The 18,673-nt window shown below is 39.0% G+C and overlaps 1 protein-coding gene and 1 long non-coding RNA gene across 4 annotated transcripts in view; one reads left to right on the top strand and one right to left on the bottom strand.

The window, feature by feature from the left end:
- Positions 1 to 18,673, bottom strand: part of Hr4 (nuclear hormone receptor 4) — a 149,790-nt gene that overhangs the window by 115,272 nt on the left and 15,845 nt on the right. The gene's annotated exons all lie outside the window — the stretch shown is intronic.
- LOC138180039 (uncharacterized) lies at positions 544 to 3,703 on the top strand. Of its 2 annotated transcripts, XR_011173186.1 has the most exons (3): positions 552 to 1,117; positions 1,578 to 3,317; positions 3,406 to 3,703. It is a non-coding gene; the product is annotated as an uncharacterized LOC138180039 (long non-coding RNA). The 2 variants fall into 2 exon arrangements; XR_011173185.1 differs by lacking the exon at positions 3,406 to 3,703 and having other exon boundaries at positions 544 to 1,117; positions 1,578 to 2,284.

Genomic DNA, 18,673 nt, shown 5'->3' with positions numbered 1-18,673 from the left:
TCGCACGACGAACTAACAAATATTACGTGGTATGCGTTCAGGTTGACAAGAGATGCTTGACGATGATACATGATCAATAACGCAATAAATTATTTTTATTGGACATACGATAACACTGATAAAGGGGGATCGGGTAATTCATTCCTTTTTATTGTTACTTGATATAAAATACCCCTGCTTCAGGATTATACATACGTATATATATTGAGAATTATACATTAGCAGCTTCGCAATGTAACTTTTCACTGTACGCCTACTCTTTGGCATATCTCGACAGTGTCATTATAGATTCGTGTAAAAAACAACCCTTTTGAGCAAACGTCAATGACACGATGAAACGCCATTCCTGTCTACAACTCATTAGAGTGTAAGATTTGCTCTTGTATCGTTACAGTCCAGGTCCTTGACCTGTCCCAGTCCACCTCGTTGCCTGCCGCGTCCGTCAACACACTCCCTATATATACACGAATTGGCTGGCTGGTTCAATCGCCTGTTTCTTTCCCTTGATTCACGTCGATTGATAATATTCAAGAATCAGTTTGGCTATCCAATAGCAACGGTAATTTTCATTGAAAAGTGATAATTAAGAAAAAAATTCAATTGACACTCGCGAAACCACGTTGCAGCGACGTTACACCGCCTGCACAGCCAAAAAGCGACGAGAATCACCGGAGATGGCCGAACGGCTGTCAGTTGTCGGCGAAAGCCGGCGCACAGCGCACGTGCGAGTAAAACAGTGACAGATAGACGGAAAACGAGGAGGTTAAAGAGAGAACGAGTGAACAAGAAGGTTAGAAACGTGGCGTGCGCAAGTGGGAACGAGAACGAGGAAGGGCGGTGTAGGAAGAGGGGGGTCTGAGAATCGACTGGACGTCGCGTCGTCGTGCACATTCGTCGCGTTTTCACGGTCAGGCTTTATCGATCGTAGAAGGAGGGCGAAGGAGCGGAAGGAAAGGAGTTTCGGAGTGCATCGAAAGGCCGTTGAACCCGGCCTTTCGGTAGTCGCGGCGTCCATAATGCAACGATTGTTGTACCCACCCGCTCCAGCAGCTGCCGAACTCGTAACGCTCTTTTAACGAGTGCACCAAACCTGACCAAGTGAAATATTTCTGTCTACGTAAGTTAAGAGCCAACTATCATCTCTCTTTCTTATTTTTTTTACCGTTTGTACCGTAGACACGTCGCGTTTTGTTGGCGTAGGTCCGAAATGTCGTGTTCCTTGCTTCCCAGGAACGAAGACTACCGCGTGTTTCGTAACTGACAGGCACAAAGTGAACGTGAAACGTCATCGTGTCACAAGCGTTCCGGTCATTTTCACGCTGGCAACGTGTTTACATGGCGCGAAACTCGAGTCACCCTGACCGCTATTACGAGAAACCTTTCGCGACGATCCTTGTCCGCCGGGGAGAGAAGTATTCGCGTTCCGTTTTATATTTTCACTGGCCGAAATGTTTGTGGGCGCTAAAAATAGTCATAGCCGGAATGGTGAAACAAGTGTACACCGACTCCGCTTACGAAGGACCCCGACACGTCACTATTATTATTATTATTGTTATTATTATTATTATTATTATTAGAAATCCGGTTTCGGCTTGTTCACGCCCTTCGTGGTTTTTCCATGTATCCCTAGAGAGAGCGAAAGGGAGACGAAGCACGGGGTGGTAGAAAGAAGGAACGCGAGAGAGGCGGTGTACCATATACACACTATACACTATATACATGGCTGCGAGCGACAGAGTAAAACGGGTGAGAAAGAGAGACAGAGATAGAGCGAGAAGTCGAGAGAGGCGACGCATGTGCGAGCAACAACGATGTATTTCGGTGCAGCGCTCCATACACCGCGTGGAGGTCAATGCCCGTCCTTACTCCGGCCCAAGGAAGGAGCGGGAGGTTACGGTAGAAGGGATAGAGGGGCTAGAGGTCGGAGAAGGGAGACACAGGGAGCAAGCACTGAGCGGAAAAAATGAACAAACATTCAGAAAGACCAGAAAAGGGATGCATGGAGTGCTCGTGCACTACTCCTCTCTACCCTTTCTTCGTGTTAACTTTCATTAATTGACGAGCTAAAATTTATGCTTGATTTGGACGGTCCCGTTTTGAAACGGCGTCACCCTTTCTCCATTTAGTGTTCGCGTTCAGAAGACAAGTACGATTTAACGTTTGTTATTTACGATTCCTTAAAATATAATCACTAAGTAGATTATTCGTTATTTAGGCAATATATTATATAAGCAATATTCGTTATTTCTATCTTTTGAATATTATTGATCATTTTGTGTAATCACTCGTAGCTTGTGTTTTGTATTTTTCTTTTATTTTCTCCTTGGAACTTCTCCTTTTAAATAAATAAAATAAATAAAGATTTTCCTACATTTTCCTATCTGTTCCGAATTGCTTCCATGAAAATTATCTCGTTTCATATGAGACAACACGCCTGTTTCGACTTATTCACAACCAAGATTTGCCTCGATTCATCTTGAACGCACTTCGATAATGATAATATTTATTTAAAAAGCTAACGGTATGTTTAGCAGGCGCGCTACTAATTTCATGTAAACGCGTTTCCGCGTCCCGGCGCTTATCTAGCCGCGTGTCGTTCATTTATTCTCGGTACTGATTATGCAAACTTTTGACACACTGCCAATCGGCCGCGATGATTCACTGGCCACCAAAATTGATCCCATCGAGTCGGAATTCTGTTCGATGCACGCTGCAATTTACGCGGTAGACCTACTCCGTTTTACTAAACTGTTCTACTGTAAACTACTGTTCACAAAAATTCTAGTTTAGTATTTCCACAGTTATCTTGAACCGTAACATTATGAATTATGATTCTTTTATCAGGTACTTAATTTTAGGTACTTATTTTTACTTATTCTTCGATACAGGCCACTTGTCGCCAAGGGAAGTAAAAGGATCCTGAATTTTTACTTAATTACCGCAACCCAGCAGAGAATATCAGGGATTCCGATATTTCAGTATCTCCAATTATCGGAAAACTTAGGAAAATATAATGTACATCATTAAATGAATTTATATTAGATTAATTTTTATAGCATGATATGTGTAAATATGTAACATAATACATAATTTAATACATATAATACAAAAAATTAGTCGCGTCCTAATGACAATAGGAAATTTGTAATTAACCTCGCGCAACAAATTTTTATTTTGCAGCATTTAACTTCAGTATAAAGCACCGAAACTCAAGTTAAAATTCAAACTAAACTATGCCATGGATATAACCTATCTTTGTTAAATTGCAGCTATGTATAATCTGTGTCACGAATATGGCTCATTGTCAGCGTTCTAAGGTAAGAGATTAACAAGAGGTTGTCGAAAAAGTTTGAAATATTCGATCGATTATTCTGGAAACGATTTTTGTACTATGGCGAAACGTAGTAACTTCTTGCGAGAACGCTCGATCCTTATACCAAGGAGAACGAGGAACACGTAGCAGACTGGCTGCCTGTGCAACATTGATGAGACATTACGACCGATGTCGGTGGGCCGGGATATATGATTGCAGACACACCAAATGTATGTACTCTTACATCGAGTGTAATCGTACATGTGGTGCACTTGTGCGACGTTCCTTGATTTACGAGTGCCAAGACACTTGAATATTGGGGCATACGTTGCCTCTACTGGAATTCTGTATAAAGTAATTGTGATATTAATGTAGATAGTCGTTTAACGATCATTGTTACTTCGGTATATTATTTGTTTAAGTTTATTATTTGTAATGAATTCATTATATTACCTATTCGTTTTACCTACTTGTATTAACAAAAACTCAGACAAAATATATTTAACACATCATTGGAAGTCTTAAACGGATTTTGCTCAATCAGAGAATAAGAATTTCTCTTCTGAACATTTGTTTATCATTTTTTTTATTATAATACTCTGTGTTTTAAAGTTAAACAAACTTGAATAAAGAAAGAAGAAAGAAAGATTTATTAAAATTATTGAAATTGCTTTAATGCTGCTTTTAGTTCTCAGGCATATGCATATAAACTCTTCAAAATACGAAATTATTATTGCATTAGAGAGCTTTCTAGCAGTTTGGGAATTATTTCTCTTTGTCCTGGCATTACGCTCATTTGAATTAATGAAAACATGAATTAAACATGAATGCGAGAAAAAATTTATGAAAGTTTGAACGTGCAAAAATCGATTTAATATTTTAATTCTTCCTTGTTATTTTTTAATATTATACATAAGAAAATAACTTTTGGTTTATCGTTCGGGGAAAAAAAAGAATTTTTAATTTCACAGTCGGATGATTATCGTTTTCATATTATAAAATGTTACGATATTTTACGATTTCTCTTAAAAAAAAAGAAAAGGATAATTTTATTTTATTAAATTTTAAATTACTGGCCTTAAAAAAGATTCACTTGTTGTTGTTCCCTTATTCAACATTCAACTTCCAAAAACTCAATCAATTAAAAAACCTAGAAATTCATTTCCTAGTATATGCTAAATAAGATACGTTACCTCTACGAAACAACCGAAATAAGAAAAGGAACGAAGAATCAAAAAAGTTAATTGCTATCGTTATACATTGTGATACTTCAACATTGCGAGAATTAGATTTAAAATCCATGTGTCTATTAAAAAGGAAAACAGAAAGAAAATAGTACAGTGGATCAAAAAGAAATCAAAAACGATCGAATATTATTAGTAATATCAGTTGGGCGTATGAATGGAAATAGAAATGAACATACTTAAGCAGTTACACGTATGACATCACGTACACCTATCGACAATGCTCTCATTTGTCGTCGCCATTAACCTAGTAACATGGTGAATGACCGTATCGTACAATCTTTCCTTCGCTTCCTTTCCATTTGTTTGCTACACGCCAGTCACGTTGTCTTCTGAAGTTAGATTCTTTGTAATTACAAACTTCCTCTATCGTGATCACTGTTTCCATTTCTCAGTGGCAATTCGAAGAACGTTTCAAGCACAGAAGCGCTTTGATAATGAACATTATTTTTGCATCGACTTGTTATTCGAACGTTTTAATGCAATGGTGTTAGACGGTAATGTAACTTGTGTCGGGAATGCTATTTTCTGTGTTATTTGTAATTCTGGAATTCGTTAGTTGCTCGCAACATATCATTAAATGTTGATTGGCGTGTCGAGAGAAGTAAAATTTGCGATGTAAAATTTTATTGATTCTAACTTGAAGTTAACATAATATTAAGGTTGGTGGTACTTGGAATCTGAAATAATTGTTCTAATATTCTTATTATAAGTTACTACAGCATCAATTGATTGACAGGTATTATAATAATCTTAAAGCATAACGTAATTAGATCTTTCACAAGTTAGCGGCAGTGGTAAATCAAGATCCTCCATCGTCAATATTCCACGGGAATTACAACTTCCTGCGGTCCGCCGAACGCCGAACATAATAGTTTACTTGGATCGGTCGGTGAATTTCAAAGTTCCTCCTAAAGCCATCGACGAGCATAGTTACACATATTCATAGTCAGGTTACGTTTATCCGACAAAGCAAATAGAAGATCGATACGATTACACGCAAATGTTTGAGGAATCGGTATCGGACCGTGGTCATAGATGACAGACGATAAGCTGCTAAATAATTCCGTCCACCATCGTGTACACATGAAAAAATCTCAGAGTTGACCCCATTATTCTATAAATTGTATAAATTGACTTGGTGAATCGATAATAAACTATTATCCATTTTATATTTGCTATTACTAATACCTAATTTTATCCAAATACATTACGTATATCTTGATTTAAAAAGAATTCCCTACTGAAGGTAAAGATCATATTTGACGTTATGTTTATAAAAATTTCTTTGTATTAATATGATCCTGAAATGAGAACTATGGCAGGTAATGATTTTTTTTGCCATTGAAAATTGACCTTTCAATCTCCAAAGATTATCTATTATTTAGTCGCTCTTTGTCACACTTTTAGACAACACTAAAAACTGAAAAATTTTAAAGCCAGTTTATGTTCCGGTTTCTAAAATACGCCTGCGTCTCAGCTATCCGCGACTCTCATCGAAGATTGAGCAAAGTAACCTATGTGAAAAGCCAACCACAAATTCGGAGGAGAAACCAATCGCTTAAAAAAGAGAAAAGAATTCATACTACGAAGGAGGTTTCTTTTTATATCGTTTCTCTTCTGCCGTTGAGACTATTTTTCGAACTAGTTCCCGGTGGAACCGAGGATTGGGAAGCCTTAGGTGAGAATGAATTATGAAGCCGCACGTACAGAACGAAGAAACATCTGTCCATGGTATCCTCGAATCGTATACACTGTTCCTCGGTGACCACTGTTCGCTTAAGCACACTGCTCTGTGTACTTACATTCTTCATTAGATTTGTCATCGGTTACGAGCTCCTATAGTTGGGCGCGGCATGATTAACGATCCGAGAATTGACTTTGTACTTTCTTCTTATTTACGCACTCGCGCCCATACACACGACCGTGGATGAATAAAACGCTTAGATTTATGATTTACGGCGCAGCTCGTTGCGACCTCTTTTTAACAGTAATAGTTTCTTGTTCTTAACGATTTGACAGCCGATTGATATGTTTCTGCGTAGCAGGTTGAATAGGTTAACCCTCGCATGCCGATGTCTGGGCCATCAAAGATCAGATGCTTGAGAACACTTCGGGTCTTCTTACTATAATAAATACGCCAGGTAATTTCAGCTTTCGACTCACACTAAAAGAATTGTCAGTATCCTCAGTAGCTAATAATATTGAAATAATATTGAAAGTAAATTATATAACTTAGTATAAAAATGAACACTAAAGATAAACAAACAAGTACACGATAGTACGTGTTTTGAAACTTGCAGAAGCATATCCTAGCAAATTATAATCCGTGAAAAGTGGAACTCGTAGAGAACGTTCAACAACCCGGGTCAGAAAGGCAGAGCGTCGGAAGGAGCGTTTAGAAAGCAATTTCCCGGACAAAGAATCGGCGATTATCCGAGAGTAATCGCGACATGCCGGTAGTCGGTTGACACCAGGAAGCGTGCCGCTAAACTCCCCCGGTTGCGGTGCAATTGCAATCATCTCGCTGCCTAGCCACTTTCACTGCTGACCTACTGTTACGACGCGACGTCCTGGCTCGTCGGTGACGTGACACGGCACCTTCTACACTCTACACTCTACACTCTACACTCTACACTCTACACTGTGTCTGCTCGCGCGCGCGCCCGCGCCAGCGCCTATGCACGAATATAGACGTACGCGCGGCGCACGCACTCATCCTGTGCGTGCGAGAGCGTATGCAATTGCACACTAAGACCTATTCACAATTTGTACGCGTGCACGCACAACCGTTAAGCAAAGCGAACCAACAGGAGAGAAGATCACAGTACTTCATTTTACGTAACTGATCGATCTTGTTGACGATTGATGAAATTTGAGAAATTTTGAATAATATCCTAATTGAACATAGGTCTAAATATCATTAGTTTCAGAGTATTATTACTATTTCTATCCACTCACTGTCTGCTCATTATTATATACAAAAAAAACCAAAGTTACGCTGATAATGTATTTACTAAAGCAAATCTACATACATGCATACATGTATATAAAGATGAAAATGGAGAGAGTCTGAAAGAGACATTTCGTGGTTTGTTAACCTTCTTTTATACTTTGTCTTCCATGTCACGAATCACGAATGTCATGATCCTCGTCGTAGCTGCCAGATTACGAAACATTTTGATGAGGAAGATCGATCCTCTGTTCTGCAATATTCTTTACATAAACATCAGAGACAAGATGGGACAAAGATAGAGATCACCGCTAAATAAATCAATGATTTTCAGAAGAATCGGAGGGATAAAAACATAGATTTCTATCCTACTGCGAAGTGTGTAATAATAGTACTTTTCAATTTCAAAATGGCTGAAACCATACTTTCGACATTTCCTGTTTGCAAATCTTTTAATATCAATTCCGTCCTTCATGTTTTCTTCCAGATTGATTAAAAGAGCACTAAAGATTAACCTCGGCCATTAATAAATAACTCTAATAGCCATATTTTTTTAATTTGCCTTAACAATAGAGTTATAGATATTTTCTGTAATATTAGTTTGAAATGTTCGTCAGTATCAAATGTCTCGTAAAATCTTGTCTCTTAAGACCTTTTTAAATGGAATCTTGACAGGATCGAAGAAAAATTGAGGAAATAAAAATGAAGATAGAGAAACGCTCTCCTTGCGGAGAGAGTTATTCGTGAACGATGTATTCGTTCATACGAACTACTTGATACTGCATTCTTGAACATTGGTAGTCCGCTCTGGATCGCGTATCCGAACCATGCAAACGCCCCAAGCAATTAGCAGAATCTTCCCGTGAGTTTTTAGGAGAAAAGGAAAGAATAAAATTGCTAATACCGATACAGGGATCTTCGTTGATCTCTTGGGGCTGAACTGTAAAACGTAATCTGTTGGCATTTTTAGTGAACAACCAAACTCTTGTTGTTTTTATTACATTATTATCTTTTACCTGATAAATCTTTTACTAATTTTTGTTCTAGTTTTGCGCTACATGCCCTCGACTAACGTTTTACACACTCGAGCTAGCAGGAAAACGCGGAAGAAGAACGTTGAAGAAGCGGCAGGCCGTTGCCTCGACAGGGCAAGGTGCATGAACCATAGATGGTTACGCAAGCCGCAAAGTCGTCATGTATCAGACCATACAGGCAGCTCTCGTTCCTGGTGATACCATGATCGCACGCGCAAAATGCATAACTTATTGTGGGTCCTGCCGCGGTGAAAGTTGCCCGAAGTTAACCCGCTAGCAACGATTCATTACGCGTCATGAAAATGCAACAGAACATTTAACATAGCTATCGATGTAACATTGTGTTATCTGCGTCCATCTTCGAACGACGACGTACAAGTATAGGAAAGATCGTGTTGACATTCTTTCTTTACATCTTTCTGTACACCTTGTAAAAATGGCACGTAAAGGGTAATGGTCATTCCTCTGGTAATTTGCTATATAATTATAAAATTAGGTATCTTAAAGCATTAACTATTTTTCCTTTCTTCTTCCTTATTACTTTGATATTTCGACAAGATTGCAACATGTTACAAATCACTGACATCTTAATTGACTGATCCTTTCGAGCGATTTTTCTTTCTGTGCATGCTGTTCGCAGCATATGCTTACGCACTTCAGTTAATTTAGTCCTCCAAGCTCAGGTATGTATTTTAAGAGTTACCTATCTAAATAACAATGCAAAATACAGTACGGAAATTTCGTGTCGTATAAAGAAAAGAAGGAGGTCGCGGTGACTAGCAACGTAGTGTCGTTGCACTTCAGAAGCCCTGCAAGGCTTCCAAGCTCGTAAAGCATAGATGGACGCATGTAATTTGCATCGAGGTTTTGGAATTTTTAGAGCACCTTACGCTTGTTTCAATCGAGGAAGAAAGAGCGGCTAGTGATTTTCGTCATGCAAAAACGTTATGGTATCGCAAACATAATCATAAATAATCACAATCATAATTAAAAAATTAATCTTTCTGAAAGCGCGTGAAGGTAAATATGATTCAGGGCGCGAGTGAAAATGTTTAATCGGATACCATCCAATTGGAATAAAATTCATTGTCTAGAAACAGGCAAGCGAAGCTACCCTCTTATCACCGCTGCGGTAGGACTATTTTTTTTTTTTTTTTTATTTTTATTTTTAATGGAACAGTCAGCGGACCGCAACAGCGAGGTCTATTGTCAAGTGCCTCTCTCTCTTTCTTTCTCTGCCGAGTCTGTTATCCGACAGGAAGGAAAGCGTGGTCGAGATTAAATTCCCTCCATTGGCAAGGTTGTTGCACTACATTCCCGACATTCATAGTCGTTCCATTTAAAGGTTAAGGTTTGCCCAATTTCACGATCAAAGAGAGAGTGAATTAACGCATTCATTGCTTATATCTCGGATCCGAGTCGGACACCAGCTCTGGACAAATTTTATTTGATATACAAATAAAAAGTAACAATTTGAATAAATAATGTTTTTTAGTTTAATCATCAGCTGTAAATAACATAGCAAATAATCTAAAATGCTAAATATAAAAAACGCCTCGATCATTTTTTGAACAACCTGAGGCCTGCTTCGGGCGAACGGTTTGCGGCAAATCGGCGACATTGGAAGAACAGAGAAATAAAGTTTTTCTATTTCACAAAGAATGGATACATATGTATATGCATGTATTGCTTTGTTCTTCCAACCCGCTATCGCTGCGGCGATTTGTCGCAAACCGCTCGTCTACATAGGGTCTAATACGCCTCGATTATCGCACAGCGACCGAGCTGCATGATTGGCAAACCAACGCCAAGCTTTAACTTCCTCGAAACAATGTTCCAATTATTCTCTCTTCATTCGCAGGAGGAATCGCCCGGCGCGACACGGCAGCTACGGCCGAAGTATAAGAGACGCGGTCCCTTTTTCCTTTCAGGTAGGGTCCGTGAGTTTTAGAGCGAAGAGCCCTGACACTCGGCAAAAAGACGGTAACGTTCGGCTCCTTTTTTAAGCCGGTTGCTTTTTCTCGCCATTTGCTTCGGCTTTTAATAACTCCCACGAGTAAAAACGGCCCCTCCAGTGTGACCGCGTGGATACACGAGGTGGATACGTCTGTATGTATAACCACCGCCACCAGTCAATGACCCTGCTTTTAATGCCGAATACTCATTTGCTCCTCGCATCGAGACGAAGCTCAGCCTGTTACCATTGCGGTGCTTGCTGCTCATCGCGCGATTCTTTTCCGTGAATTTTCGTACGTATCAACGTCGTTCAATGTTGACAGTAATAAACGTCTCCGGGATTTGAGACTACAAGTTATTATGAGCATTAGAGATGAAAACAATATAACAAAGCAATTTGAACGTTCAATGGATATAAGAATTCTTAACTGTCCGTAAAGTGATAAAGCAAGCAAAATCTATTCGCCACGTTTTCCTAAATCTTGTCACATGTAAAATCAGGTCGACGATATATAAACACATGATAAGGTTTATAACATAAATATATAACATAAATTTACGAACAGGAATAAAAATACGAACAAAATGGAAGTTAACATCAGAGCCCATATGTTAATATGTTAATAGGTTAACATACCTACCATTGTCATTGTCAAACTTCCCGGTAACTATATTTCACGTGCAATACAATTTCCTAATATTCACAAAATCATTTCTAACCTCCTAAAGCCTACATCGTTTACCTCCCAACATCAGCCATGATCACCGATGGTCCCTTTATCACCAAGTCGTTCATGAAATGCACGGTGTCGGTTCGTATCGAACGACCCTACGGAAATTTCCGTTTTCCCCGATCGGTAGCCACGCAGTTGGCCCGCAGTCGGTTCCTCGACTCGTAAATTCTATTACGTTCCATTCAGGCAGCGCGTGCGTTTCGCGTGCGTCGCCGTGTGTTTTCGCGCGTCGAGATTTCGCCCTGTCTCGAGATGCGCGCACGAATACACGCGGACCAGAGTTGCATTTCGATGTATTTTTATGCCCGAGTCATCGCTCCCACGGTGTAATTTTATCCGGCATGAGTGATATGCAACGTTCCGCAGTGCGATCGCGGACACGAGAGAACACGTCGATCGAGGAAGAGACGAAAGTGATGAGCGTAACAGCGATTTCTTCAGGCTCACGAGTTTATACGAGGGTTTAGCGTTTCATTGATGGCAAACGTTTAAGTTGGCTCTTATGATTACTTTTCTTATTATATATTTATATTCTTATTGGCAGTATGTAGTAGTAGGTAATACAATACGGCATGCTAGAACCTACATATATAATTAGTATTGGAATTTTATTTGCTGTAAAACCTCTTTGTTCTGACATACATTAACCTCTGTACATGCTCCACTATAGCGCTGCAACGGCGACCATGAAGAAGGAATGAAGGTTACTGTATAAATGTATTAGCATTTACGTTTATTTAGTTTAATATTTACGCTGTAACATTTAGTAAAAACTAATGCCAGAAATGACATTATCTTACTCTATTCAACTTTGTTATCTCTATAATAATACAAAAACATGCACGTAATGCCATTTTGACAACCGCTCTTGTAGATCACGTCAGAAGTTTCCAAAATTACATCCGTATATTTAAGATGCCTACGCCTACACATTCTATAATAAGGAAGAAGGAGATAGAGATAACAAATGCCTTATCACGCTGACTGTCTTTCGTTTGTCAAACGATACGAATATTTATCTGTATTTATGACAGATAACTTCTCGTTGGAGAAAGTGTATCAGGGTCAGTGACCTCGTGGTTATATAAGGTTTGAACGTCACCCGCCTCATTCATCGCATCTTTATTATTAATGAAATATAAATCGATATACGTCTACGCTTGTCGTGTAAATAGACCGACAGCGGCGTGGATTTGAAAAGGAAATAGAAATTTACGAATTACAAAAACCCTAAGATCGCAGTGCCTGATGCTTCCTCCAAAAGATCAAATGTCTCATAAAGAAAGTGTAACAGATAAAGAAGAAAATCGCAATTAAAAAATTAATTATATGTACAAGACCAACGAGAAAATATTAACACTCTATGGTAGATATCGCGAATATTAGTTAATTGGACGAGACTAGCATTTTTCCTTCTTCTCCGATATCTTCATAACATTAAGGAAAATTGTTATTTAATATTTATTAACGTTTTTATCTAAGTTCCGGTGACCGATTTCGAAGAAACGAATCGCAGGTGACGGACTAGGAGTATACGGCGACCGCACATTTCGAACGGCTAGCACGTTTTTATCCTCCATTTCGAACGGATCCCCCTCTTCTCTCTTTTTTTATTTCGCTTTCCTACGCTCACATAAAACTAATTTAGCTACCGAGACGATGACTGCGAAAAAAGAACTGCCGCGATTGGTTCTCTTCCTGAGCCGAAATTGCGGCGGTAAACCTCGTGTTCTAATGCGGTGAACTTCGCATCGAATTTTTCGACTTCACACAGATGACATTCTCGGAGCCGAAAATGACACCAATGAAACAAAGGATAGTTGTATTTTTCGACTGTTTTATTCTTCTGTCTCTTTTCCTTGTAATAGTATATCAATTGTACTTTATAAATACAGTTATTAACTCTGAAAACCCAAAGGTTCCTCTTAAATCGCGGGTTTCTATAATTTAGGATCCGTTAGGACTGAATTTTCCATATTTCTTGATCTCCATATTATTTTGCAAGACTGTCAGAGAAAAAGGACAAGAAGAAGAAGTAATTCCTTTCCCTAAACGCCAAATATTAAGAACTTCATAAGTTCAAAACAACACTTGCACGGTAGAAGGTTAACGAACTTGGAAAAAACCTGTGCTCCTCGTTAACTATTGCGTCGCTAAACTTCACATCTCAGCCACGTTTCGTGTCGGACATCATATTCGAGTCATTTCGGAGAGTCATTTCACAGAAAATTATTTCGACGCTGGTGTTAGAACTATTCAAGACCTCGATATTTCCGTCAAAGCCATTTAACGCAGCTCGTTGACTTCATTAATCGTTACATTAAAGCGTGCGACGAAAATAGAAGTCTGAAGAAAAGAGTTTGTCTTCGGCGTTCTATGATCTGGACTTTAGAATCGTCATATGTACTTCAAACGTTACAACAGCGCATTCAAGTAAACAGTAATGAACAACGCTACAATCTTGAGTTACTCAATGTTAAACATCGTCTGTTAAACTTAAGTATGCGAACTATCGTCTTTTCGATCCTGATGCGTACCTCGAATTTTTATAAACAAAAAATCATACATATCAACGATTGTTTCATACTTTTCTTAAATTTGGGTAATCCATACGCAAAGGATTTAAAAAATGCAACAACACGAATGATAATTCCCTGATGAAAAGAAAGGAAGAAAGGACCTTCTACTTTGAAGCGAACGATTCTATCGGACGACGCACGTAGAATTCAGACTAGTAAGGTGTCCTCCGACTAGTAAATGCATCGTCCTCGGGGAGAAAGTTTATTGCAGTGGCAGTATTAACTTACACGATCTAGCCAACAAACAGACGATGGAACCAGCTAGGTTCCAAGCCTAGGATAAAATTAGCCAGGATTGGATCTCGCTCGAAGTTATGCTCGACCGGTTATGAGAACGGTTGTGCAACGTAGTTACAACCGCGCTTCAAGAACGGAGAACTCTTCCGAGATACGAAAAATGAAATGAGATCTATCGGCCACGCGCGGCCACCGATGCGATGCGACGTTCTCCTTCCTTCGGTCGTTCAATATTTCTGCGGTGTCAATAATGTATTCCACGATGTTCATGGCTGATCTGGCCGCAGGAAAAATCTTCAAGAGAGGAACGGTGAAGATCGAAGAGTAGGAAAACGCGATGAAACTGATATAAATAATAGATAAATCAAGTATTTAATACGCTTTAATCGAAAGATCTAAAATAGCTGTTTGATAAAAGAAACGGAGGGACGAGGCACATAAAATATTCTGTTAAATCGAAAGTGACAAGAAAAAACTGTTCATTAATGTTTATTTAATATTCGATGTGGGTATAAAAAGCATTTAATTTGGAACATCTACGAACACGTTTTCACCATTTATGTTCAAAATAACCCGTCGGAGTAGGTACTAATAGCCGTCAATAATAAATTAAAAGCGGCAGACAACGTTGAACGCGATTTCCGTGTTAATTAGTGATGGAAATGATGCCCAGTCAAGTGGTGTCAATAGTTTCGATGAAAGTATTCATATTTTGCAAATATCCAGGAATCCGGCGATATTGATCGCGTTCGATTACATGACCAATTGCGTTAGGTATTTTGAAAATTATATCAAATATTTTTTATCTTTTACATCGTTAATTATTTCTTTGATAAGGAATCGTCTCCTACTCGCTTACAGAATAGTTTCATGTACTATGAAACTGCTTGGATGTTCGTTTTTCGATACCCTGTGCGTTCTCAATCGTCAGACGCAAATGCAAACGCAAGAAACACCACTCGGATATCGCACCTGTTAACCCAGTTGATTGCTTTAGCTCGCGTAGCTTGCGTAAGCATTGTTATACGGAGAGATTCGACGCAATGATACCACGCGATTTTTAGTAGTAGATGCAAGGAATCGCGGACCGATGATTATAATGCGGGAATATTCTTAGATTGTTCGAAGGTGATCAACGTCGTTGATAAATCGTAGAGAGTGATTTCGTTGCGGTTATACGGATCCGTGACTAATGTCACGGTCGATGAGACTGCGCCCTTTCGTTTGCCGCGCCAACAATTGTTTAAAGATCATGGTTCAGAGAAATCATGTTTTACGGATCAGCCATAATTTCATTCGATAAACAGCTAGATAATGAACCATTTAGGGACAGATGCTCAGACTAACATCCGTTCTTTATACGCAAGCAATATGCAGGATGTCCCAAAATCGTAATACAATCGGAAAGGAGGAGCACGCGTTCTTAACAAATATTTAAATAATATATAAGTATAATTTATTCTACATTTGCGACTTCTACATCAGGAATCACCTTTCGATTGTACCTACAACGATTTAAAAAACACTCTGTATAGAACAGAATGCTATTTATACGAACCTGTTGAAAGACAAGACGGTTGATCGACAATTTATGATCTCATATTGATCACTTCTCAGCCTGATGGCCTCGATCAAAGTGTAATCACAGTCCTCCAACGAACGTGGAATTTCATACAAAGAGGTGACAGCACCGAAATGTCTTGAACGATGAAACGAAATTGAGCCGCGGAAGAAAACACGTCTAATGAACGTTCTCGAGGCAAAGAAAAATTCTCGTCGACATGAACAGGACGAATATCCAGTGACAGAAGCAAGACGAGCGAGTGAGTTATGGCTTGCTTTTAGATCGCGAGGATCTCTCCGGAGAGATCCGAACCGAGGTTTAGAAAGTGAGACGAGCTCGAGTCGTCTGATTCTTACCGATCCCGAGGTTTGTAATCGCTATGAAAAGCGAATGCATTATTCGTGAATCACTGCGACGTACGATTCGAAAATCCAAATTACGTATTTTGTACGTGTAATGTGTATGGTAGGAAGAAAATTAAAATATATGGCAAACTTGAAAATTTATAATTAAGGATTATAATTGCAACACTGAACTACTCAAAAACCCTTTCTGTTATACCGAAAACTCACTAGAGAATCATCCTAAAACCTAAAATTATTATTTCAGATACCACGCGTAAAAGAAAGAAATATCTAAAACAAGTAGTATTTGAAAAAGAAAGGAAAAGAAGAGAAAGGGAGAAAGAAATATCTCCGAGGAAACAATCATTGTTTAGGCTACGTGCAGAGCGTTTGAAACATTAGCATCGAGCGTTCGACGCTCCATTCAGCAAGGCTCGTCCGTGGTCGTCCGCAACCAATAGCGAAATGGAAGCGAGAGTCGCGGTGAGGAGTTGCTCGAAAGAGGTGAAAGTCCATAGGCACACCATGAGCGACGTGTACCGCCATTCAGCCCGTGGCCCAGTCGTTGACTAGTGGACGGTCTGTGAACAAGTCGATGAGTCCAGTCGCAGCTGGACTCGCTACACTGGCTCTCGAAGCGGCGCGTCGTAGACGAAGATTCCGCTAACTTACTCATCGTACCGCTAGTCCACGCTTATTCCGCGTCTGTGCGCGCCACGTCTGCGCTGTCAGACCACCATGCTGACCGTTCCCGCTCCGTGACTTGCTACGTGACTTCCGGGTTTTCCCTTTCCGCCTCGTGACTCATTCGCGTCAAGATCGGAATAACGTGGGTCCAATATATACAAATTGGCATACGCGTTCATGAATTATCAAACATTCAAATTTCTATTTTTTAGCGAGACAAAGCAAGAAAAGATGAGCAGATAGAAGAAGATTGCTTATCGATGTTAATTTCAATACCATATTTCTAAACCATAATTTCAAAATCATCCAATCATAATCTAATTCATAATTATATTATTTTCAAATCAAATTAGATATTGGTTTTTTGTTGTAGACGACGATAGCATACTTTAATGTTATCGCTGCAACCGTTAACGACACGTTATTGTAACGTTCGTCTACAACGAACTATGCTTATGATCCGTGCGGAAAATGGAAACGTCTGTATATATATTAGTGTGTGTGTGTGTGTGTGTGTGTGTGTGTGTGTGTGTGTGTGTGTGTGAATTCAATCAAAAAGCGTGCGTGCAGAACAATGAGTTAATCAACTCAGTCTGTTAACATCCGTCGCCGAAGCCATTCTAAGAAATTATACTTTGTTATATCCAAAATCTGATTTTTGTTCACCCACTACCCCCGCATAGTCAATATTGAAATGTCTAAAAGTTAAGAAATTATAAATTATTACAGAAATAAACAAATTACCGATAATAATGATAAATTATTACAATATTAAAGGCTAATAAAAATATTATTGACTTTACTTTGACAAATTTAAACTTCAATTCCTACCTCATAGTCAAGATAAAACTTCAATTTCTAAACATTTGATCATTTTTCACAACACGAAGGAAATACAACACTTAACAAATGATAACTTTACAGCGCCATAATAGTTCAAGGAACTCAAAGATCGCAAGGCAATCCGATCCAACCGCAGATACCGCTATAGTTACTCACAGTACCGCTAGTCCAAGGTTATTCGCATCCCGCGTGGAGCAAGCTGGATCATTATGGTGTCCCATGTTCCGCAAGAACCCCGTTTTCCCTTTTACCATCCTCCCCTCGCTCGTGGGATCCCACGAGGGTGAAAGTGAGATCGACGCTTTATTGAAACCGGGAAAGTGACACGCCGTTTTAGTCTTCTCTATTCTCTTCACCTTGTTTCCTTTTTTTTTTTCTTTTTTTTAACTTACGAACTTACATACGTCACGTTTAATAGCTCATGCTGCGAATGGGTAACTACTATTGGATTAACGAAGGGCGAAAATCGATATAATAGCCCTTAGTCTGTTATAAAACAAAGAGAAGGGAAACATTTTATCTGCGATCACCCAAAAATTCGTTGCGTATTTGTTAATTTTCTGTTCGACACTGTTGAGTAATCGGTAGGATTTGTTTATGTTATGTGGAATGAATGTGTTTAAACAAAAACCTTAATGTTAGACATCTTAAACGCAGTGGAATAGACATATGTAGGACAACTTTGTAGAACAACAATCGAGATATCGAGGCCACCAGAAACAATCAGAATGATCTAAATATTTCTGTATTTCAAATATTTTATAAATATTTAAGTAGTCGGTCTCACCTACTTACTGTATATAATTGTATATGATGAATTCTAAAGTCACGTGAAACCTCGAAATGGAAACATAAACTGAATCATCTGAAAGAGTTCTGCAGTAATAGCAATTCGGCGTAAGCTTCATCAACTTCCATGTCGAAATTAACAGGTGAGCCTAAACTAGACTAGAATATTATCCAATAAATTTCTCTTAAGGTTCGACATTCCTAAGAAAAGGAAATGAAATACTCAGATGTACTTGATACAGTCCCGAGGATATGACTCCTCGTTACATAGCGTTTAGAGTGCTTTCGAAGTTCTTAATTGCAAAAAAGAGGGATTTATTGGAAGGAGAAATGGTAAGAAAGAGAGGAAAAATGAAAGAAGAGACCTATAACATACAAATCGTTTCTGCGTGCTGT

The sequence above is a fragment of the Bombus flavifrons genome, chromosome 5 (assembly GCF_040668555.2).
Source record: "Bombus flavifrons isolate JBK064 chromosome 5, iyBomFlav1_principal, whole genome shotgun sequence".
Classification (NCBI taxonomy): domain Eukaryota; kingdom Metazoa; phylum Arthropoda; class Insecta; order Hymenoptera; family Apidae; genus Bombus; species Bombus flavifrons.
This window is presented reverse-complemented; position numbering and strand designations above follow the sequence as displayed.